This window comes from Bubalus kerabau, chromosome 4 (genome assembly GCF_029407905.1).
Source record: "Bubalus kerabau isolate K-KA32 ecotype Philippines breed swamp buffalo chromosome 4, PCC_UOA_SB_1v2, whole genome shotgun sequence".
Classification (NCBI taxonomy): domain Eukaryota; kingdom Metazoa; phylum Chordata; class Mammalia; order Artiodactyla; family Bovidae; genus Bubalus; species Bubalus kerabau.
In genome coordinates this window covers 97,907,038-97,933,413 of record NC_073627.1, presented here as the reverse complement: position 1 = coordinate 97,933,413, position 26,376 = coordinate 97,907,038, and the positions used below count along the sequence as shown (strand labels likewise).

General features: G+C 37.2%; 2 long non-coding RNA genes across 2 annotated transcripts in view; one reads left to right on the top strand and one right to left on the bottom strand.

Moving 5' to 3' along the window:
• The window catches only part of LOC129650011 (uncharacterized), a 130,755-nt gene extending 124,182 nt beyond the window's left edge, over window positions 1-6,573 (top strand). Inside the window, exon 4 of the long non-coding RNA XR_008713527.1 lies at window positions 4,975-6,573. This is a non-coding gene — a long non-coding RNA (uncharacterized LOC129650011). The remainder of the gene's footprint in view (window positions 1-4,974) is intronic.
• The window catches only part of LOC129650012 (uncharacterized), a 135,021-nt gene that overhangs the window by 69,334 nt on the left and 39,311 nt on the right, over window positions 1-26,376 (bottom strand). The gene's annotated exons all lie outside the window — the stretch shown is intronic.

Here is a 26,376-nt window from a genome sequence, read left to right as displayed (position 1 = left end):
AAAGCTTTTTCTGCATCTATTGGGATGATCATATGGTTTTTACTCTTCAATTTGTTAATGTGGTAGATCACACTGATTGATTTGCATATACAGAAAAATCCTTGCTTGCTTGGAATAAATCCCACTTGACCATGGTGTATGATCCAGTAATGTATATACTGGGTTCAGACTGCTAGTATTTCATTAAGGATGTTTCTGTCTATGTTCATAAGCAATACGGACCTGTAATTTTCTCTTTCTTTTCTTTTTTGTGGTATCTTTGTCTGGTTTAGGTATCAAGGTGGTGGTGGCCTCATAGAGTGAGTTTGGGAGTTTTCCTTTCTCTTCAGTTTTTGAAACAATTTCAGGACAAATGTTAACTTCCTTTAAATGTCTGATAGAAGATGCCTGAGAAGGCATCAGATCCTGAACTTTTGTTAGGAGTTTTTTTACTTATAGTTTCAGTTTCAATGCTTTTTATTTGTCTGTTCATATCTTCTATTTCTTCCTGGTTGAGTCTTGGGAGATTGTACCTTTCTTAGAATTTGTCCATTTCTTACAGGTTGTCCATTTTATTGATTGGCATATGATTGCTTGTAGTAGTCTTTTATGATCCCTTGTATTTCTGTAGTGTCAGTTGTAACTTCTCCTTTTTCACTTGTACTTTTATTGAGTCCACTCTCTTTTTTTCTTGATGAGTCTGAATAAAAGTTTATCAATGTTATTTATCTTTTCAAAGAACTAGTTTTTGGTTTCATTGACCTTTGCTATTGTTTTGCCTTTATTTTAGTTACTTCTCTAATCTTTATGATTTCTTTCCTTCTACTGACTTTGGATTTTGCTTATTCTCCTTTCTCTATTTGCTTTAGGTGTAAGGTTAGGCAATTTATTTGAGATTTTTTTTTCCCTGAGGTAATTTTGTATTATTATAAACTTGCCTCTTAGAACTGCTTTTACTGCATAGGTTTTGGATACTTGTGCTTTCATTGTCATTTGTTTCTGGCTTTTTTTTTTTTTTTTTTCTTTCTTTTGATTTCTTCAGTGATCCACTGTTTAGGCTCCATGTGTCTTGAGTTTTTAGGTTTTTTTTTTCCTTAGGGTTTATCTCTAACCTCATAGCATTGTGGTCAGAAAACATGCTTAATAAGATTTCAGTTTTCTTAAATTATCCAAGTCTCATTTTGTGACCCAGCATGTGGTCAATCCTGGAGAATGTTATATGTGAACTTGAGAATATGTTCTGCTGCTTTTAGATGGAGTGCTCTATAACTATCAATTAGACTATCTGGTCTAAGGTTTCATTTAATGCCTGTGTTTCCTTATTGATTTTCTGTCTGGATGATCTACTGATGAAAGTGGGGTGTTAAAGTCCCCCACTATTACTGTGTTACTATTGATTCTCCCTTTATTGTTGTTCAGATCAGATCAGTCGCTCAGTCATGTCCGACTCTTTGCAACCCCATGAATCGTAGCACGCCAGGCCTCCCTGTCCATCACCAACTCCCGGAGTTCACTCAGACTCACGTCCATTGAGTCAGTGATGTCATCCAGCCATCTCATCCTCTGTCATCCCCTTCTCCTCCTGCCCCCAATCCCTCCCAGCATCAGAGTCTTTTCCAATGAGTCAACTCTTCGCATGAGGTGGCCGAAGTACTGGAGTTTCAGCTTTAGCATCATTCCCTCCAAAGAAATCCCAGGGCTGATCTCCTTCAGAATGGACTGGTTGGATCTCCTTGCAGTCCAAGGGACTCTCAAGAGTCTTCTCCAACACCACAGTTCAAAAGCATCAATTCTTCAGTGCTCAGCCTTCTTCATAGTCCAACTCACATCCATACATGACCACAGGAAAAACCATAGCCTTGACTAGATGGACCTTTGTTGGCAAAGTAATGTCTCTGCTTTTGAATATGCTATCTAGGTTGGTTAGTATTTGCTTTAAATATTGAGATGCTCCTATGTTTAGGGCATACATATTTGCAATTGTTATATCTTCTTCTTAAATTATCCCTTGATTATTAATTATGTAGTGTCTTCATAGCCTCTTATAACAGTCTTTATTTTAAAGCCTATTTTATCTGATATGAGTATTGGTCCTCCAAGTTTCTTTTGATTTCCATTTTCATAGAATATGTTTTTCCATTCTCTGTCATTCTTTTTTTATGTGTCATGAATTTACTTTAGATCTTTGATTTGTGGTTACAATGAGACTTAGATAAAGTAGTCCATTTTTAATAGCACTTAAGTTCTTTTGTATATAAAAGCTCCATACTTTTACTCATCCCATTATGTAATTTTATATAATTACCTTTTTACACTGCATTTTCATTAACAGATAATGTTTGCTATAGATTTAATGCTCTTGTCCTTTATCATGTATAGTTAACTGGATAACACACCAGCCTAATATAGTTACATTTTTCTAATATTTTTTTCATCTTTATTAGAATGTTGTGTACCTTCATATGTTTTCATGTTTCAGATTAGTATCTTTTCATTTCAACTTTCAACAGAGAAACTCTCTGTTTCTCTGAGTGAAGTCTAGTAGCAGGGAACTCCCTCTGGTTTTGTTTTGGAAAGTTCTCTTTCTTCTTAGTATCTGAAGGATGACTTTGTGAGATATAGTTTCTTGGCTGGCAAGTTTTGTCTTTTAATACTTTTAATATGTTATTTTAGGCCCCTCAGCAAGTTCTCCCTCTGCTGTGCATCTAAAGACCTCTCTACCCCACTCTGATTTTATGTCAGATTCTTCCCTCAGGCAGCCTGGACCCCTACAATACTCTCTCAACATGGGTATCTATGTAGTTTCGCTCTTTCTAGTTTCCCTTTTCCCTGATTGTGGCAAGTGAGGGTAGGGAAGTTTCAGTAAGTTCCTTATATCCACAATCTCTGTGGTATGATTTGCAGAAGCACTTTTATTCAGTTAATATGTTCAATAGATGTTAATTAAAAAAACAAAAAACAGAGAAAAGAGGAAGGACACGCTGAATGCTAATGTAACCCACCAATAAAACAGTAACATCTTAATTTTAATAACATACAGAAACTGTAAATTTCTCCTCTTTCTACGTTGTGTTTTTGTAGTGTTTGCTTCTTTTTATATCATTTATCCATTAATGAAACTCTATCTTTCTTAAGAGGATCAAAAGTGTTTTATGCACTACCATTAATGTGTTTCATTATTCTCTGTCTATATATTTACCATTACTGGAATAATTTATACTTTCAGATGGTTTGCATTGCTGTTTACTATGTTTTCTTGTCAATTTAAGAAATCAGTTTAACTTTGACTTCCCAGTCTATCCTGCTGACATCATTCTACTTTACTTCTGTTTAGTTGTCCTACCTATATTACTTATAGTGTAGTATTAAAGTCTCCAAATACTTTTATAGAATTGTTTCTCTCTTCAATTCTGGAAGGTTTTGTTCTACATGTTTTTCGGTGGATTTCCTGAATGGATTGTCATTCTATGCAGTTCTCGATGGTTCCTGTTGTTTGTCTCTATTCAGCAAGGCAAAAATTGATACTCTTAAAAAAGCAACCCGTTTTCCTTTTGAAATTTACATTATTGGTTCAGTTATTGCCCTTTCCAAGTATTAAGGTATCATTGTCTATATATAGATAATTTCTACCTTGGCCTTGACAGTATAGTATGATGGTTAAGAGTATCAGTTCAAATTGGTTCTGGCACTTGCTTGCCCTATGGCATTTAGTAATACAGTTCCTCATGTTAGCAGTTTACTTTTGTTATAATAGGATCTCAATGTCTAGCATACGAAGTTATTTATAGGATCAAACAATATTTAGTACAGGAAATGTGTACTGTAGTGACTAAGCTTTAGTAACACAAAATTATTTGAAAACTATCTGTATTACTGTAATAAACATAAACATGATATCCAATATATGATTTTGTAATGTATAATTAACATAGTATTAAAATGCATACTCAACAGTATCATTACATACTTAAGGAAGTAGTAATGTAAACATGTCTTTAAACCTTAAGGTCATAAAAATTAATTTGATTTACTAACATTATTGTACTTTTTATGTCATCAAATCCTATCATAAACATTAAATATATTATTAGAAAGTCAGAAAGTACATACATCCTTTTCTTTGGAAATTTGTATCTCCTATTTTTGCCATGATAGGCTGCAGATCTTTGAAAGAGTAATAGGTACAGGAAAGAAAATTTGAGAACCACTCTTTAGAAACATTCCCTAAGGTGGGATATTGTTGAGTGTCAATCCTGCTTCAGCTGTCACCAGTTCTGTGGGTTTGAAAACCAGTTCAACCTCTTTAAATCTATCTTGTATCATTTCTAAATAAGAAAAAGTTACTGTTAAACCTCAAAGGATTGTGTAATCAACTTAATTAAGAAAATACATTGTGTGCTTTGATACAAATGCTATTATTTTTAAAAAATCAACTTGAGGTACTTGGATTCAAAATACAGTATGGTAGAAAAGGAAATGGCAACCCACTCTAGTATTCTTGCCTGAGAAATCCCATGGATAGAGGAACCCAGTGGGCTACAGTCCATGGGTTAGCAAAAGAGTCAGACACTACTTAGCAACTAAACAACAAATACTAAAACAAAGGCCTGACTCTCAATAAAGAGGAATCATTGTTACAGTGTTTGTTGGTAATTTTGATGTTGCTCTTATTGTTCTTGTTCAGTGGCTCAGTCACATCTTACTCTTTGCAACCCCATGGACTGCAGCATGCCAGGCCTTCCTGTCCCTCTCCATCTCCCAAAGTTTGCCCAAGTTCATGTCCATTGCATCAGTGATGCCATCCAGCTGTCTCATCCTCTGACACCCTCTACTCCTTTTGCCCGCTATCTTTACCAGCATCAGAGTCTTTTCCAATGATTTGGCTGTTCACATCAGGTGACCAAAATACTGGAGCTTCAGCATCAGCCCTTCCAATGAGTTATTCAGGGTTGATTTTCTTTAAGATTGACTGGTTTTATCTCTTTGCAATCCAAGGGAATCTCAGGAGTCCTCCAACACCACAGTGCAGAAGCATCAATTCTTAAGCACTCTGGCCTTCTTTATGATCCAGCTCTCACAACTGTCCATGACCACTGGGAAGACCATAGCCTTGACTACATGGACCTTTATTTGCCACCAGTTAACACTTTTTACTGTGAGTTAGTTTATGTCCTTAATATTTGATAACTGGCTAGGCATGTCACTTTAGTCCTACATTCCTAGGCAATGTCCATTGTCTTGTACTTCTCACTGTATGCCACTAATGTAAAATTCAAAGCTGTACATTGTTCTCATATATTTAAGGACAAAATAATTTGGAGTTATCAGCTTAAGGACACTCAATTCTCATAGCTTCATTTTAGTTATATTGACTGATGGTGACAATAACCTTTGTAGAATTTATAGAATGTGGCTCAGGTTCACTATTTTTTCTCTTTCAACATGCAGCTCTTGAAAGCTAATCTAAAATGTTCATTTTTATCTCCACTAGTGCTGCTTTCTCTTGGACATTCTTTATTTGGAATCCTGGATAGAGATAATAATAGATTTCTGCTTGAAGTTAAAATGATTCTCTTTTCAGCCTTTTGTGTGAGGTTTTTGCTTCTCAACACAAACTACAAGAATGTACTTGTGAAATGTATGTCATAATTTGGAAAGCACAACTTGGTAAACGTATTGCAGGTATATCTAGAGACTGTCTTCTTGTCCTAAGTGGCAGTGCTAAATTTTAGGATGAGCAATTATTGCGCTCTCATGAAAAGTGAAAGTGCTCAAGTGTCCTCAAGATCTCAGGAGGAGTGATTTCACTTATAATAAAAGGAAATTGCATCCACTATCATTATCACATGCTTTGCTACAAGTCCATTAAAAAACAATGTGGATTTGATTCTAAAGAAAAATTTTAAATACCTGAAAAACAAAAACAGCACCCCCGTTATTTTTTCATGAATCAAAATGAAATGATGCCTTTTTAAAAGTCACCCTCTGAGCTTTTTTAGGCATGGGTCATATTAAATGTACTAGACTACATCAGATACACCTTGGTCCATTCTGCTCTGTCAGTGATATCTGATGATCATTGTGCAATCACTGGCCTTTCACAATAGTAAGATTGTAGATTAAAAAAATACTTCGTATCCTAGTACAAGAATAATAATTGCTCTATCTCTAGCGTGTCAATCCCCAATGCCTCTGTGGTCAGTGCCTTCTGAAGAGTAACTGCTTTGTGCTCATAGATGTATTGCTAAGTTTTAAATTTAGTAGACAGACTCCTGACATTGCTGCACTATAAATAGGTCATAGACTATTGGCTCAGAGAAAAGAAAAGTTTAAGTAATGAAGATCTATAATAAACTGTACTCAGGGTAATACAATACTCTACTAATGCTCATGTTAGGTAGTCATGTGAAATGTAAGCCAGAGTAACTCTGTTAAAAGATTTCAGCTCTCAGTAACTTAACTTCATCCTGATTACAAAAAAAAAGGGTGCTTCTATTGAAATGATTCGCCATTTCTGAGGTTTGTGGCATTTACGGTGCTCATAAAACTGCACAACCAGTTTTAAGTTAATAAATATAATATACTTTTGGCCATTTTAAAGAGACTGGTCTGTTTTATTTATTTATTTTTTAATATGGAGATGTACATTTTTATTTCACACAAGTGCCATTACATTTGATGGAACCTAAAATTTCAACAAATCACAGTTTATTAAAATTAAATCCATTTAAAAATAAAACTGATAATGTACTATAATGTATTTCTTGTCATGGAGAACTCAGAAAAAAAAAAAAAAAAAAAAACAAAAAACTGCACAACCATAAAATCAAAGAAGTTTTATAAAATCAGCCTCAAGGAACAATTTAAAATCAGCTGGTTAAATGAAACTGCCCTGGCTATTTTTTTAGGACACATGAAAGGAGGTTAAATAGAGGTTCACTTTCTCTCCTAACTCCCCAAGTATCACGATTTTATAAATCATTCCTACCTATTGGTCCTCAGCTTTTATTCTCCTCTATATTAGTCTTCTAAGGGAAGTAATTTATTTGAAAAATACATTGTAAAAGCTACCTTTTTGCCTAAATCCTTTACAGTTGCTACTTTGCCAGTAGTCAGGTTTACTTTATTCCATTAAACCAGACTTTTTTATTTTTATTTTTTATTTTTGTTGAGATTGTGTTATAGGGTTTTGTGTAAAGTGAAATATTCCCTATATCTATTAGCATCACTGGAAAAAAATTTTACCTGAAAAGATAAATTCTATAATGCAAATGTACATCCATGTCACAAAGGATAAGATATTCCAACCTAAGACATATATTATGAAAGGGGAAAAGAAAAATGTGAGGGTTCAGGATGGGGAACACATGTATACCTGTGGCGGATTCATTTTGATATTTGGCAAAACTAATACAATTTTGTAAAGTTTAAAAATAAAATAAAAAAAAAGAAAAATGTGAAATGTTTTATAATAAATAAAACTGAATATATTCAAGTGAATATAGGCAGTCATTGTAAACTGTATATAAAAACACAATTTTGGGAAAATACAGAATTGAATGCTAGATTAAATGATTTATTTAGTATGATGTCAAATTAGTTTAAATGTGTTTTAAAGTGTGTAAATTTGGTATTGATGATTTCATGTTTGTAGGAATTTAAAAATTACTTACTTGCATTTCTAACAATTTCCCAGTATCATAGGTAAGGGAAACATTATTTTTAAAAAACTAAGCAGGAAATCCTATTTTAATAAAAAACTAGAAAAAAACTATTAACTATAAAATGTTACATTATCTTTGACACTGTCAAAATGTTACCTATGCTCACTAACCACAGCACAGGATTAAGAAATTAAGAATTATGGATGTTGCTTTTATAATTTATTTGAAATTGTCTCTTTTTCGGTGATTATATCATGCTGTGGTGATTCTGTACAAATATTAACAATTACATTTAGTTGCAAAAATATTTCTATTGGTCATTCAAATTAGTTAATAGATGATTCTATATTATTAATACAACTTTTCTGGTTATACTCATACACACACACACACACACACACACACACACACTATCTATCTACCTAATGGAAAAACCTGATAAGTTTTACATAAATACTGTACATAGCCAGTGTTGAGGAAATGTTGCCTGAGGTTATATAACTATGAATTTACTGTACAAATATTACATAGTTTTATAGAAATGTGTTGTTTTACTTGTTGGCAGTGGCAATTTTTCCAGTAGATTAGATTTTGAATTTGTCATGAAAATTTTACTCTAAAGGAAAATTCAAATACCTAGAAAATAACCTATTGCACATGAGGTACTTATGATTTGGAACCTACTGTTGTATGATTCAGGATTAGACAGTGATTTTAAAAAATTCATTTTTTTCCGATGAATAGCTATTCACAGAAGAAAGACTTTGCCATTAGATTTTTCAGTTATGAAAAATACCATAAATGGAATTAAATAAAATGAAATGCTAGAGTGAAACCATCCATTTTTTCGCAAAAATATACCTATAAAGTGGCTTAATACTATTTCAAAATTTATTCTAATCAAGATTCATTTTCTTCTTAATGAACTGTGATGACACTACAGCTGATATGAATAGAACAGAGTTTATGTAGATAAATTTTACTTAGATGGAGTAACTTCAAACTTGTCACTTGCAATTTCAGGAAAGAAATTTTAAGTTAAAAGCATAGTTAATGGTATTTAAAATGTTTGAATGCTTTATTATTTTACCTGGTATATATTTATTTAATTTCAAAAACACCTTGAACAGTGTTTGAGGGCATACATTACTAATATTATTCAGTTCAGTTTAGTCCAGTCGCTCAGTCGTGTCCGACTCTTTGCGACCCCATGAATCGCAGCATGCCAGGCCTCCCTGTCCATCACCAACTCCCGGAGTTCACTCAGACTCACGTCCATTGAGTCAGTGATGCCATCCAGCCTTCTCATCCTCTGTCATCCCCTTCTCCTCTTGCCCCCCATCCCTCCCAGCATCAGAGTCTTTTCCAATGAGTCAACTCTTCGCATGAGGCAGCCAAAGTATTGGAGTTTCAGCTTCAGCATCATTCCCTCCAAAGAAATCCCAGGGCTGATCTCCTTCAGAATGGACTGGTTGGATCTCCTTGCAGTCCAAGGGACTCTCAAGAGTCCTCTCCAACACCACAGTTCAAAAGCATCAATACTTCAGCACTCAGCGTTCTTCACAGTCCAACTCTCACATCCATACAGGACCACAGGAAAAACCATAGCCTTGACTAGACATAATATGTATTACTATTTTCATTAATGTTTCATTATTTTCACAACTGCACTAATGAGGAAGCCAATGAGGCATAGACAAGTAACATGTTGCTATCACAAACCATATTCTAAACTTGGCCCTGGGTATTTTGGCTTCAAAAAATGTGGCTTTCCTTTCTATATGCTTTGAATTCTTGATTATTCATAGTGTAATAAGGGGTCCATCAGTGTCTCTTTTAGTTAAAAATAAAATGCATCTGATATTTCATGTATCTGAGAGGTAGGCCAATTCCTTCTCTCACCTCTCGGAAAGGCACCACATGATACTCCTTAAGATATTCCCTAGTACAGTAACTAAAACAGAGAGTGGAATTAATCCTTGTTAAATGAATTATGACATCCCATTAGTTGGATTAGCAAATAGAATTGTTTCATCGTAGTTCTTTTTCCCTATGTTGTTACTCATTCAGCTAGATAGCATGAATTAGACATTGAGCACAAACACAAATTTATAATGGAACACTGACTCAGCTATTCTGCATGACAGCTATGACTAACATAAATATAAAGAGGTTCCTCAATAATCACCAGCTTACAGGATATGTGCTACAGTTAGGGGATAGCTCTCCTCAAGAAAATTGTTATCCCTCTTCTGAACCCCTATTGTGATAGCCATTAAATTTAGTTGTTTGCGTCCTTTGAAACTGCTTGTTTGCTATTCTCTTACTAGCTTATTTTTAAAGGAAGAAGGGGGAAATATGCATCAAGAAACTAACAGGGTGTTGGATTTTTGAGAATTCTGCATACAAAGATATACTTCAAATGTACGGGATACAATTTTCCCACTGAAACAGCATTTGTAAACCTGAGTTTAGTAGAAATTGTTTTCTGCAATGTTAATAAAATGGCAAGTTCTCTGGTCAGAGAAGTTTACAGAATTATGTCTGTAAGTATTATTATAAAATAATGCACAATAACCTTTTAAAAGATTCTGGGAAGTTAAGACACAGAAAATTAAGTTGAATACTGTTTTGTTTAGTCCAATTCCAGTTCTTTTGCCTCTATATTAATTTCTTTGTTTTATTTTCTAGTTTTGAATTATATTGCATGCAGTATTTTCCACTGTTTTATATTTGCTTGTATTCTGACTGTTTTATGTTTATGAAAGTGAAAGTGAAGTTGCTCAGTCGTGTCCCACTCTTTGCGAACCCATAACTGCAGCCTAAGAGGCTCCTCTGTCCATGGGATTTTCCAGGCGAGAATACTGGAGTGGGTTGCCATTTCCTTCTGCAGGAGATCTTCCCAACCCAGGGATTGAACCCGGATCTCCCCACATTGTAGGCAGATGCTTTACCATCTGAGCCACTAGGGAAGTCTGTTTATGTTTGTACAATGTATTAATTGATTAGGGAAAATTGCTTTATATATATATAAGAGTATTTCTTTCCTAGGTTACTTCTTGCATTACTCTTCACATAGTAGCTATCTAATAGAGGATTACGGGATTAATGTCTGCTCAAAGTACTACTCCACTTTGATTAGCTTTGTATTTAGTTTTGCTTGGAAATGTCTCATGAAATAGAGGTTAAACCAATCAAATGTATGAAAAAACAATTCCTCCTTAAAAAAAAAAAAAAAAAGGTGGCCTTTAGTTCATCACTGGGTTGCTAAATTATTTTTGATTTAGCTGTGGTAAAGCATGCATTTTTTAACTAGTTGGGTTCACTGCCTGAAATTTGATAGGACCTTTTAGTCTTCTCAGGGCTTTAATAGTATTCATGGAAAAGCATACTCAGTATTTTGATTGTGATATTTCCCTGCCAGGTAAGTATCAGACTGCATATTTTAAAGCTAATAAGGTGTCAGCTTCATTAGTGACTCACTTTCTCTTTTGTCCTTTGCTATTTTATGTTCTCTGCCTCGAAGCCAATGTAGAAAAACCAAATCATAAGAAGCTATTAAGAAAACAGTTGGTAACCTCATGAAAACAGTTAAAATTAATGTTGTCTTTGTTCTGAGTTTTTAATAGCTACTTAATATTTTTCTCAGTGTCTAATTTCTATCTCAACATTTACATCACAGAAAAATTGCATATTGATAATAGCATTCATCAGATCTCCTTTAACATTTTACCATTTAGGCTCTTCTAACACTGGGATGAAATGAACTTTAGAGAATAGACATTGTGAATAGGGTGATGGACAGCCTCTGCTCACTAACACTAATTTGAAGTTTTCTAAAAGTCTGTTTGGAAGAAATAGATCTCTTGGACAAGTGTTGTCTGAAATTTTTATATTCCCATAATTTTAAGTTCTTCAATAAAATGAAAATATATTGTCTTGAAGGTACAGTATGGATCAATTTTACAGAAGCATATAGTGACCAACAACACATGAACAGGACCCTGTGGAATGAATGTTGATGCTCTACACCAGTGGTCCCCAGCCTTTTTGGCATCAGGGATGGTTTGGGGGAATATAGTTTTTCCGTGGACTGGCAGGGGGGTAGAGTAGGGGAGGAGGGGGTGGTTTTTCAGTGGTGCAAGCACATCACATTTATTGTGTGCTTTACGATTATTACATCAGTTCCACCTCAGATCATCAGGCATTAGATGGCAGAACTTGGGGACCACTGCATACAGAATTTCTTTCCCAGGCAAGGTCCATGTGGGACACAATTTAGAAAGCACTGATGAGGGATGGTGATGGAATTAGAGTACTACATGTCATAGTCAGGCTGTCTCTCTCCTCTCTCACATGCTCAGGTGTAAATATTTTGATGACCACTAGATCTTGGGCACTGAGGATTTTCCAGTCATCTTGTGGGCTCTCTTTGCAATTTCAAAGGCTTGTGATATGCAGATGTGTAATTTTTCTCAGGCACAAGTTTAAACAGCAAATTTTACACCTGATAGGGATAAGTACTAGGTAAAAGTGTCATTAGCCAGATTGGGTTGATTTTTTCCTTAATTTCTAAAAGACATTAAAACTTCTAAAGATATTTTTCAAATGTCTTTATGTTTTTCCTACACACACAGATAAACAATATCTTTTGAGTTATATTCAAGGAAGAATTAGTTTCTTCATCAATTACTAAGAAACTAGTAAATGTCAATATTTTATTATACATAGAGGTGAACAAACAGGAAAATACACATCATTATAACAGAGGAAGAATCCAGCATTCTGTTTACAGATTAAATAAACTTGTGTAATCTGGTACACCATGCCGCATAGAACCACATCACATCACAACCCCCACAAAGGTAAGTAGATAGGTAGGTAGACTCATAGTTCTCCCACATCACCCTGAAGGAAGGTAGGTAGATAAGTAGACTCAGTTCTCAACATCCCTCCCAAAAGTAGGTCAGTAGGTAGAGAGTTAAGTAGACACAGTTCTCTCACATTGTATGTGGGGTGGAGTGGGGGCATGTGAGAAAAATGTGAGTCTACCTACCTACCTAACAACCTTCAACTGGGATGTAAGAGAACTGTGTCTACCTACCTGCCTTCATGGAGGATGTGAGAGAACTGTGATTCTACCTACATACCTACCAAACTTCAAGAAGGATTGAGAGAACTCTGAGTCTACATACCCACCCTCCTACCTTCAAGGAGTACATGAAAGAAATGTGAGTATACCTAGAACGCACTTACATAACTACATTCAGGGGGGAATGAGAGAGTGTACCTTGCTATCTGTCTTCAGGGGGATATGAGAGAACTGTGAGTCTACCTATCTTCCTACCAGCCTTCAAGGGGGATGTGAGAGAGCCATGCCTCTACCTACCTATCTTTGGGGGGATACAAAAGAACTGTGAGTCTATCTACCAAACTACCTACCAACCTTCAAGAGGGATGTGAGAGAGCTGTGAGTCACATACCTACCTCTCTACCTTTCATGGGGATGTAAGAAAACTGTGAGTCTACCTACCTACCTACCAACCTTCTAGGGGGATGTGAGAGAACTGTGTCTTCTTACCTGCCTACCTACCTACCTTCACAGTTCACTCACATCCCCCTCGAAAGTAGGTAGACTCACAGGTCTCTCACATGCTCTTTTGGGGGGTGTGAGAGACCTGAGTGTCTTCCTACCTACCTACCTTTGAGTGGGAAGTGAAAGAACTGGGATTCTATCTACCTACCTACATATCTTCCTTCAGGGTATGTGAGAGAACTGAATCTACCTACCCATATACCTATCTTTCTTCAAGGGGAATGTGAGAGAACTCTGAGTCTACCTACCTATCTACCCACCTTCACAGTTAACTCACATACCCCTTGAAGCTTGGAGGGTAGGTCGATAGACTCAGTTCTCTCACATCCCCCTCAAAGGTTGGTAGGTAAGTAGACTCAGCGGTGTCTCACATCCTATTTAGGGTAATGTGAGAGAACTGTGAGTCTACTTGCCTACCTACCAACCTTATAGAGGAATATGAGAGAACTATGAGTTTACCTACCTACCTCTGAGGTGATGTGAAAGAATGGTGAGTCTACCTACTTACCTACCAACTTCCTTCTGGCCAATGTGAGAATACTGCGAGTCTGCATTCCTACCTATCAACCTTTCTGAGGGATGTCTGCATATCTACCTTCAGGGAGGATTAGTGGACTGTGAGTCTACCTACCTACCTTCCCTCACCTTCAAGTGGTATGTGAGAGACCTGTGAGTTTACCTGCTTACCTCCCTACTTTCAGGCAGGATGTGAGAATTGTTCGTCAACCTACCCACCTACTTACTGAAAGGTTGCTGCTGAACCATGAAAGACACTGGGATTCTTGGCCTCCAGAGGGGAAGAATTCAATCCTGGGTCAGAGGTGAGGCTTGATTGCTCAGAGCTTTTACGTAATAAAGTTTTATTAAAGTATAAAAGGGATAGAGAAAGCTTCTGACATAGAGATTAGAAGAGGGCAGAAAGAGTACCCCCTCACTAGTGTTAGCAATGGAGTTATATACTTTTAATTAGTTATTACAGTGAATCAAAAGAATGTCTGGAGGTTGTAAAGACCTTACTAAGTGAAGTCGCTCAGTCATGTCCTACTCTTTGTGACCCCATGGACTGTAGCACACCAGGCTCCTCCCTCCATGGAATTCTCCAGGCAAGAGTACTGGAGTGGGTTGCCATTTCCTTCTCCAGGGGATATTCCCAACCCAGGGATCAAACCCGGGTCTCCCACATTCCAGGCAGACACTTTTAACCTCTGAGTCACCAGGGAATCCCTCAAAGACCTTACTAAACCCACTCACATAATTTACATTTTAAGAAAACAGGATTAGCCAGAAATTTTTTATCCAGAGACTGTCCTCAAACAGGATATATTATTGTTATATAATCCTAAGGAATGTAGAGGAAAAATAAGTTTGTCCTTTCTTCCTCCTTGAGAATCCCAGACCCCTCTCTCCTTAGGGGCCTCTGGACCTAGTTAGCATCAACCTGCCTAGGAATTGGCTCTCTCACCACCTACCCTATCTACCTCACTGGTGGGAGATGTGAGAGAATAGTGATTCCACCTACCTCCTTACCTAGTTTCATTTTTCTCTCACATTTCCCTTTAAATTTGGTAGGGAGGTAGGCTCACAGTTCTCTCACATCTCCCCAACGACCGGTAGGCAGGTAGATAGCTAGACTCACCATTCTCTCGGATCATAGTGTGTCTACATTCCTACCTACCAACCTTCAAGGGTGATGCGAGCAAACTGTGAATATCACCCTTTCCTGAATATAGGTGGAAAAAATTTCCAACAAATATGAGAAAAGTAATTTGTGAACACATTAAAAAGGTTAAGTGCAAGGAATAAGTATGATTTATACCTCAGATATAAGAGTGGTTCAAAATATTCCAATGAATACATAAATCACATTACTACAGTGAAGATGAAAATCACATGATCCTCTCAATAAATGCAGAAAAGCCATTTGACAAAATACAACACTTTCATTATGAAAACCCTTAACAGACTAGGTATAAGAAGGAACGTCCCTCCACATAATAAAGGCAATATACTGAAGAAAAAAAAAAAAAAAAAACAGCTAACATTATACTCAGTGGGGACAGAATTGAACGTTTTTTCTCTTAGGTCAGGAACAAGACAAAGATGCCTACTCCCACTACTCATATTCAGTGTACTAATGGAAGTCCTAGCTAGAGCAATTAAGCAGGACAAAGAACTAAAAGACATTCAAATAGAAAAAGTTTAATTGTACCTATTTGCAAATGACATGATATATAAACCCCAAAGATTGAACCAAAAAACTGTTGGATCTAGGCAATGATGTTAGTAAATTTTTAAGGTACAAAATGAACATACAGCAATCAGATGGATTTCTATACACAAAGTATTTGGAGAAAAAACTATCCTATTCAGAATAGCATTAAAAATTAACTTAGATATGCATCTATCCAAAAAGATTAAAGACTGGTGCACTGAACACTGTAAGACACAGACTAAAGAAACTAAAGAAAGACATCCCATGTTCTTGATTCTGAAAAATTAATATTGGTAAATTGTCCAAAATATTCCTTCTAAAGATAATGTAATAATCTCCATCAAAGTACCCAAGGAATCCTTCACAGATATAGAAGAAACAACTTTAAAATTTGTAAGAAATCACAAAAGACCTCAGATAGAGCAATCAGGAGAGTAAAAACAATCTGGAAATCACTCATCCTGATTTCAAAGTACACTACAAAAAACTACTACTAAAAAACACTATGGTATAGACATAAAAATAGCCACATAGACATATGCAATTGAATAGACTGCTCAGATGCTACTAGTTTTTCACAAAAGAAAATGATAACACTCCAGTATTCTTGCCTAGAGAATTCCATGGACAGAGGAGCCTGGTGGGCTATTGTCCATGGGGTCACAGAGTCACACATGACTGAGCAACTAATATTTTCACTTTCAAAAACAGCCACTAGGCAAATAATCATTTTAACAAGTGATATGGAAAAGCTCCATAAATCCAGGAAGAAAAATGAAATTTGATGACTATCTCACATGACTAAGGAAATGTGTAGAAGATGGTGCTTAACATTTTTTGGCAATGATTTTCTGGATATAACTCTAAAAGCACACACAACAGCAAAAATCACCAAGGGAAACTACCTCAAAATTAGAGCTTACCCTAAGCAATAAAACGAAACAAAATAAAATGGCAAAGTACAGAATGGAAAAAAAAAATCTTGCGAACTATACTGAATAATGGTTAATTTATAAAATACTTCAACTCATACTTAGTAGAACCCTAAAATGTGAACGTCAACTTACTCATGGATTTTTTTTTTCATTAGTACATACTATACTATAGAAGGGAAAAGGGAAAAGCAGTGAAAGATTTCCTCTTCTTGGGCTCTCAAATCACTGTGGATGGTGACTGCAGCAATGAAATGAGACGACTGCTCCTGGAAGAAAACCTATGACAAATCTAGACAGGTTTTAAAAAGTAGAGACATCACTTTACTGACAAAGGTCTGTGTAGGCAAAGCTCTGGTTTTTCCAGTAGCTATGTATGGAAGTCAAATAAGGCTGAGCAGCAAAGAATTGATGCTTTCAAACTGTGGAACTAGAGAAGACTCTTGAGAGTCCCTTGGACTACAAGGAGATCCAACCAGTCCATCCTAAAGGAGATTGGTCCTGGATGTTCACTGGAAGGACTGATGTTGAAGCTGAAACTCCAATACTTTGGCCATGTGAAGAACTGACTCATTGGAAAAGCCCCTGATGCTGGGAAAGATTGGAGGTGGGAGGAAAAGGCAGCAGCAGAAGATGAGATGGTTGGATGGCATCACTGACTGAATGGATGTGACTTTGAGCACACTCAAGGAGATAGTGAAGAACAAGGAAGACTTGCATGCTGCAGTTCATGGGATTGCAAACAGTGAAACACAATTTAGCAGCTGAACAACATCAATACCATTTCTAGGTATAAGCAAAGGAACTAAAAACAGGACTTCAAAGACATATATGCTCTCTCATGTTTCTGCAGCATTAGTCCCAATAACCAAGATATAGAGTCAACCTAAATGCCCAACACCAGCTAAAGAATGAAGATGGGGTGTGTGTGTGTGCGTGTGTGTTTACACCTGCCATTTGCAACAACTTGGATGGATCCTTAGCACACTGTGTTAAGAGAGATAATTCAGAGACACAGAGACAACTGCTATGTGATATCGATAATATGTGTAATCTAAAAAAGTCAAACTTCCAAAAACAGATGCTATTGGCGGGGTGTGTAAAACAGATGATGTTTCAGGGTACAAACTTGCAATGAGTAGTAAGTAAGCTATAGAGATCTAAGGCACAGTATAATGAATAAAGACAACAAATCTGCAGAGAGACTAAAATTTAATTGGTATGACTATTCAAAAAAGAATAATAATGTAATATGAGAAAGGTGCTAAATTGCCAAGAATGGCCATATTACATTGTATAAATATATGAACTTAATATATTGTACACCCTAAATTAATACACTTATATGTCATATATGGGCTTCCCTAGTGGCTTAGCTCATAAAGAATCCTCCTGCAATGTGGGAGACCTGGATTCAATCCCTGGGTTTGGAGGATCCCCTAGAGGAGGGAACGGCTACCCACTCCAGTATTCTGGCCTGGAGAATTCCATGGACTGTGTAGTCCATTGGGTCACACAGAGTCAGACACAACTGAGTGACTTAGATTTAAATATTTATGTCAAATATATTCAATAAAAATAGCTATAGTTACAATTGGATTCCAAGGAGATCTAACCAGTCAATCCTAAAGGAAATCAGTCCTGAATATTAATTGGCAGGACTGATGCTGAAGCTGAAACTCCAATACTTTGGCCACCTTATGTGAAGAACTGACTCACTGGAAAAAATCCGGATGCTGGGAAAGATTGAAGGGAGGAGGAGAAGGGGATGACAGAGGATGAGATGGTTGGATGGCATTACCACTCAATGGACATGAATTTGAGCAAGCTCCAGGAGTTGGTGATGGACAAAGAAGTCTGGCATGCTGCAATCCATGGGGTCACAAAGAGATACGACTGAATGACTGAACTGAACTGACAATTTATTAATGGACATGGAGTATAAAAAGATGTAAACTATGACCTAAAAAACTTAAAAAGGAGGGATTAAACAGTTTTAATTGCAACCGAAATTGTTATCAGAATAAACAGATTGCTGCTATGCAACATTTTTCTAATGCTCATAGAAACCATAAAGGAAACCCTATAGTGGATTCACAAAACATAAATAAAAGGTAGTTGAAGCATACCACAATAGAAAATCATAAATAAAGGGAATGAGAGGAAGAAGAATATACATATAGCCCGAAAACAGTTAATATGGTGATATTGGTAAGGACTTAGCTATTAATAATTACTCCAAATGTAAATTGATTGAATTCTCCCATCACAATACATGGAATAGCTAGAGAGATTAAAAACAGAATAGACCCTATTCATTCAGCTTTAAGTCTGAACACTTATAGGTTCCAAATAAATCCATAACAAAGACAGTAAGTGCAAGTAAAAAACAAGAGTAGGAATAGCTATACTTTCAACAGACATGACTGACTTTAAAAATAGCAGGAGACAAATAAGATTACTGAATACTTATAAAGAGATCAGTTCAACCAGACAAGATATCATATTACATATCACTCAACATTGCAGCACATAAATATATTGAACAACAACAACAAAAATACTTCTGAAGGGAGAAAGAGCACCCACAATAATAGTATGGGACTTTAATCTACTCAGGCTTCCCTGATAGCTCAGTTGGTAAAGAATCTGCCTGCAATGCAGGAGACGCCGGTTCAATTTCTTGGCCAGGAAGTTCCAATGGAGAAGGGATAGGCTACCCACTCCAGTATTCTTGGGCTTCCCTTGTGACTCAGCTGGTAAAGAATCAACCTGCAATGTGGGAGACCTAGATTTGATCCCTGGGTTGGGAAGATCCCCTGGAGAAGGGTAAGGCTAGCCACTCCAGTATTCTGGCCTGGAGAATTTCATGGACTATATAGTATATGCAGAGTACATCATGAGAAATGCTGGACTGGAAGAAATACAAGCTGGAATCAAGATTGCTGGGAGAAATATCAATAACCTCAGATATGCAGATGACACCACCCTTATGGCAGAAAGTGAAGAGGAACTCAAAAGCCTCTTGATGAAAGTGAAAGTAGAGAGTGAAAAAGTTGGCTTAAAGCTCAACATTCAGAAAACGAAGATCATGGCATCCAGTCCCATCACTTCATGGGAAATAGATGGGGAACAAGTGGAAACAGTGTCAGACTTTATTTTTTGGGCTCCAAAATCACTGCAGATGGTGACTGCAGCCATGAAATTAAAAGACACATACTCCTTGGAAGAAAAGTTAATGACCACCTAGAGAGCATGTTAAAAAGCAGAGACATTACTTTGCCAACAAAGGTTCATCTAGTCAAGGCTATGGTTTTTCCTGTGGTCATGTATGGATGTGAGAGTTGGACTGTGAAGAAGGCTGAGCGCCAAATAATTGATGCTTTTGAACTGTGGTGTTGGAGAAGACTCTTGAGAGTCCCTTGGACTGCAAGGAGATCCAACGAGTCCATTCTGAAGGAGATCAGCCCTGGGATTTCTTTGGAAGGAATGATGCTAAAGCTGAAACTCCAGTACTTTGGCCACCTCATGCAAAGTGTTGACTCATTGGAAAAGACTCTGATGCTGGGAGGGATTGGGGGCAAGAGGAGAAGGGGACGACAGAGGATGAGATGGCTGGATGGCATCACTGACTCAATGGACATGAGTCTGGGTGAACTCCGGGAGTTGGTGATAGCCAGGGAGGCCTGGCGTGCTGAGATTCATGGGGTCGCAAAGAGTCGGACACGACTGAACGACATTCACTTAATCAACCCACCTACCATAAGAGTAGGAAACTTTAAACTACTAAATCTACTAAAGTTTAATAGTAGGAAACTTCAAAATAGGTAAATCATTCAGACAGAAAATCAACAAGTAAACGTTTAACCTAAGATAGACGTTATCAAGTGGATCTAACAGACAAGAGATCATTTCCTTCAATAGCAGGAAAAGGCACATTCCTCTCAGAGCACATGGAACGTTCTCCAGAATATATCATATGAAAGGTCACAAACAAGTCTTAGCAAACATACAATGATTAAAATTATACCAAATACCTTTTCCTACCACAATGATATGAAGTTATAAGTCAATAATGAGAAAAGCAGGAAAATTCAGAAATATGTGGATTAAATACAATTCTGAATAATGAATATGTCCAAAAAAATAAATAAAAGGGGAAATTAAAAATACTTTTACACTAACAAAAGCAGAAACACAGCATATCAAAACACATGGGATGCTGCAAAATGAAATCTAAGAGAAATTTAAAGCAATACTGATTGAAAAGGAGTGTCTCAACTAAACAATCTGACTTTGTACCTCAAGGAGCTATAACAACAAGAACAAAGTAAGATAGACCTCATCAGGAGGAAGAAAATAGAGCTTAGAGCAGAAATAGAGATCAAAACAAACAAAAAAAAAAATCAAAATTAAAGCCAGAATTTTGAAAAGATAAGCAAATTTAATTAGCTTCAGGTAGCCTGAGGGGGAAAAAACCCTCAAACTTATAGAAACGATAAAAGAGAGACATTGAAACTGATTACATAGAATACAAAGGTTAATAAGATACTATTATGAATAATTATGTACCAACAGTCTGATTACCCTAGAAATGGATGAATTCCTTAACACATACAATGTTACAAGAGTAAATCTTGAAGAAATAGCAAGCACGAATAGACCTGTCATGACTAAGGAGATTGAATGAGTATTCAAAGGCCTCCCAAAACAGAAAAGCCAAGGACTGCATGGTTTTCCTGGTGATTCTACTAAACATTTAAAGAAGAAGTAATGCTGATTCTTCTTAAACTCTACCAAAAAAATGAGAACACTCCTAAATTCCTTTCACTGGAACAGCATTGCCCTGATTCCATAATCACATAATGACACTAGTATAAAATTATACTATAAACAAATAACCTGATCAATACATATGTAAAAATTCTCAGTGAAATATTAGCAGACCAAATTCAACAGCATATTAAAAGTATCATATGAACTGGACAGCTATATGTAAAAGAATGAAATTAGAACCCTTCCTAACACCATTCAATATCACAGTAATCCAAGTCTATGCCCCAACCAGTAACGCTGAAGAAGCTGAAGTTGAACGGTTCTATGAAGACCTACAAGACCTTTTAGAACTAACACCCAAAAGAGATGTCCTTTTCATTATAGGGGACTGGAATGCAAAAGTAGGAAGTCAAGAAACACCTGGAGTAACAGGCAAATTTAGCCTTGGAATACAGAATGAAGCAGGGCAAAGACTAATAGAGTTTTGCCAAGAAAATGCACTGGTCATACCAAACACCCTCTTCCAACAACATAAGAGAAGACTCTATACCTGGACATCACCAGATGGTCAACACCGAAATCAGATTGATTATATTCTTTGCAGCCAAAGATGGAGAAGCTCTATACAGTCAGCAAAAACAAGACCAGGAGCTGACTGTGGCTCAGACCATGAACTCCTTATTGCCAAATTCAGACTGAAATTGAAGAAAGTAGGGAAAACCACTAGACCATTCAGGTATGACATAAATCAAATCCCTTATGATTATACAGTGGAAGTGAGAAATAGATTTAAGGGCCTAGATCTGATAGATAGAGTGCCTGATGAACTATGGAATGAGGTTCGTGACATTGTACAGGAGACAGGGATCAAGAACATTCCCATAGAAAAGAAATGCAAAAAAGCAAAATGGCTGTCTGGGGAGGCCTTACAAATAGCTGTGAAAAGAAGAGAAGCGAAAAGCCAAGGAGAAAAGGAAAGATATAAGCATCTGAATGCAGAGTTCCAAAGAATAGCAAGAAAAGATAAGAAAGCCTTCTTCAGCGATCAATGCAAAGAAATAGAGGAAAACAACAGAATGGGAAAGACTAGGGATCTCTTCAAGAAAATCAGAGATACCAAAGGAACATTTCATGCAAAGATGAGCTTGATAAAGGACAGAAATGGTATGGACCTAACAGAAGCAGAAGATATTAAGAAGAGATGGCAAGAATACACAGAAGAACTGGACAAAAAAGATCTTCACGACCCAGATAATCACGATGGTGTGATCACTGACCGAGAGCCAGACATCCTGGAATGTGAAGTCAAGTGGGCCTTAAAAGCATCACTACGAACAAAGCTAGTGGAGGTGATGGAATTCCAGTCGAGGTACTCCAAATCCTGAAAGATGATGCTGTGAAAGTGCTGCACTCAATATGCCAGCAAATTTGGAAAACTCAGCAGTGGCCACAGGACTGGAAAAGGTCAGTTTTCATTCCAATCCCAAAGAAAGGCAATGCCAAAGAATGCTCAAACTACTGCACAATTGCACTCATCTCACATGCTAATAAAGTAATGCTCAAAATTCTCCAAGCCAGGCTTCAGCAATATGTGAACTGTGAACTTCCTGATGCTCAAGCTGGTTTTAGAAAAAGCAGAGGAACCAGAGATCAAATTGCTAACATCCGCTGGATTATAGAAAAAGCAAGAGCGTTCCAGAAAAACATCTATTTCTGTTTTATTGACTATGCCCAAGCCTTTGACTGTGTGGATCACAATAAACTGTGGAAAATTCTAAAAGAGATGGGAATACCAGACCACCTGATCTGCCTCTTGAGAAATCTGTATGCAGGTCAGGAAGCAACAGTTAGAACTGGACATGGAACAACAGACTGGTTCCAAATAGGAAAAGGAGTTCGTCAAGGCTGTATATTGTCACCCTGTTTATTCAACTTATATGCAGAGTACATCATGAGAAACGCTGGACTGGAAGAAATAAAAGCTAGAATCAAGATTGCCGGGAGAATTATCAATAACCTCAGATATGCAGATGACACCACCCTTATGGCAGACAGTGAAGAGGAACTCAAAACCCTCTTGATGAAAGTGAAAGTGGAGAGTGAAAAAGTTGGCTTAAAGCTCAACATTCAGAAAATGAAGATCATGGCATCCGGTCCCACTACTTCATGGGAAATAGATGGGGAAACAGTGTCAGACTTTATTTTTCTGGGCTCCAAAATCACTGCAGATGGTGACTGCAGCCATGAAATTAAAAGATGCTTACTCCTTGGAAGGAAAGTTATGACCAACCTAGATAGCATATTCAAAAGCAGAGACATTACTTTGCCAACAAAGGTTCATCTAGTCAAGGCTATGGTTTTTCCTGTGGTCATGTATGGATGTGAGAGTTGGACTGTGAAGAAGGCTGAGCCCCAAAGAATTGATGCTTTTGAACTGTGGTGTTGGAGAAGACTCTTGAGAGTCCCTTGGACTGCAAAGAGATCCAACCAGTCCATTCTGAAGGAGATCAGCCCTGGGATTTCTTTGGAAGAAATGATGCTAAAGCTGAAACTCCAGTACTTTGGCCACCTCATGCAAAGAGTTGACTCACTGGAAAAGACTCTGATGCTGGGAGGGATTGGGGGCAGAAGGAGAAGTGGACGACAGAGGATGAGATGGCTGGATGGCATCACTGACTCGATGGACGTGAGTCTGAGTGAACTCTGGGAGTTGGTGATGGACAGGGAGGCCTGGCGTGCTGCGATTCATGGGATCGCAAAGAGTCAGACACGACTGAGCGCCTAATCTGATCTGATCTAACACCATACACAAAGTAAAACTGAAAATGTATTAAAGACCTAAATGTAAGACCGGAAACTATAAAACTATTCGAAGAAAACATAGGCAGAACACTCAATGATATAAATAAAAGCAGGCTCCTCTAGGACCCACCTCCTAGAGTAACGGAAAATGGAATTGAAGTCAGTCAGTCATGTCTGACTCTTTGTGACCCCATGGGGTGTAGCGTACCAGGCTCCTCCACCCATAGGAATTTCCAGACAAGAATACTGGAGTGGGTTGTCATTTCCTTCTCCAGGATATCTTCCCAACTCAGGGATTGAACCTGGGTCCCCCACATTGTAGGCAGACGCTTTATTGTCTAAGCCACCAGGGAAGTCACAGAAATAAAAACAAAAGTAAACAAGTGGGACCTGATTAAACTTAAAGGTTTTTGCACAGCAAAGGAAACTATAAGCAAGGTGAAAAGAAAAGCCACAGAGGTGGAGAAAATAATAGAAAATGAAACAACTGACAAAGGATTAATTTCCAAAATATATAAGCAGCTCATACAACTGAATACCAGAAAAACAAACAACCCAATAAAAAAGTGGGGAAAAGACCTAAACAGACATATCTCCAGAGAAGACATACAGATGGCTAACAAACACATGAAAAGATGCTCAACATCACTGAGGAAACCAGAAGGGAAAGAGACATGTGTACCCCAATGTTCATCGCAGCACTGTTTATAATAGCCAGGACATGGAAGCAACCTAGATGCCCATCAGCAGACGAATGGATAAGGAAGCTGTGGTACATATACACAATGGAGTATTACTCAGCCATTAAAAAGAATACATTTGAATCAGTTCTAATGAGGTGGATGAACTGGAACCTATTATACAGAGTGAAGTAAGCCAGAAAGAAAAACACCAATACAGTATACTAACGCATATATATGGACTTTAGAAAGATGGTAACAATAACCCTGTGTACGAGACAGCAAAAGAGACACTGATGTATAGATCAGTCTTATGGACTCTGTGGGAGAGGTAGAGGGTGGGGAGATTTGGGAGAATGGCATTGAAACATGTATAATATCATGTATGAAACGAGTCGCCAGTCCAGGTTTGATGCACGATACTGGATGCTTGGGGCTGGTGCACTGGGACGACCCAAAGGGAGGGTATGGGGAGGGAGGAGGGAGGAGGGTTCAGGATGGGGAGCACGGGTATACCTGTGACGGATTCATTTCGATGTTTGGCAAAACTAATACAATATTGTAAAGTTTAAAAATAAAATAAAAGTAAAAAATAAAAAAGAAAAGATGCTCAACATCAGTCACTATTAGAGAAATGCAAATAAAAACTACAGTGAGATATCACCTCACAGTGGTCAGAATGGCCCCCATCAAAAAGTCTATAAACAATAAATTCTGGAAAGGGTGTGGAGAAAAGGGAACACTCTAGTACTGCTGGTGAGAATGTAAATTGATACAGCTACTATGGAGGACAGTATGGAGATTCCTTTAAAAATTGGGAATAAAACCACCATATGAGCCAGCAATCCCACTCCTAGGCATATACCCCAAGGAAACAAAAATTGAAAGAGATACGTGCTTCTCATTGTTCTCTTCAGCACTATTTACAATAGCTAGAACACTGAAGCAACCTAGATGTCCATTGACAGATGAAAGGATAAAGAAGTAGTGGTAGATATACACAATGGAATATTACTCAGCCTTAAAAAGGAATGGATTTCAGTTCTAATAAGGTGCTTGAAACTAGAACCTATTATACAGAGTGAAATGAGTTAGAAAGAGAAGAATAAACACTGTATTCTAACACATATACATGGAATCTAGAAAAAGAGTACTGAAGAACTTACTTACAGGGCAGCAATGGAGAAACAGACATAGAAAATAGACACATGGACATGGGGAGAGGGGAGTAGAGGGTGAGATGTATGGAAAAAGTAACATGAAATTTTAAATTACCATATATAAAATAGATATCCAATGGGAATTTGCTGTATGGCTCAGGAAACTCAAACAGGGGCTCTGTATCAACCTAGAGGGGTGGGATAGGAAGGGAGATAGGAGAGAGGTTCAAAAAGGAAGGGATATATGTATACCTATGGCTGGCTGAGGAGGCCTTACAAATAGCTGTGAAGGAACAGAAGTGAAAAGCAAAGGAAAAAAAGAAAAGATATAAGCATCTGAATGCAGAGTTCCAAAGAATAGCAAGGAGAGATAAGAAAGGCTTCCTCAGTGATCAATGCAAAGAAATAGAGGAAAACAATAGAATGGGAAAAACTAGAGACTCTTCAAGAAAATTAGATATACCAAGGGAACATTTCATGCAAAGGTGGGCACAATAAATGACAGAAATGATATGGATCTGACAGAAGCAGAAGATACTAAGAAGAGATGGCAAGAATACACAGAAGCACTGTAC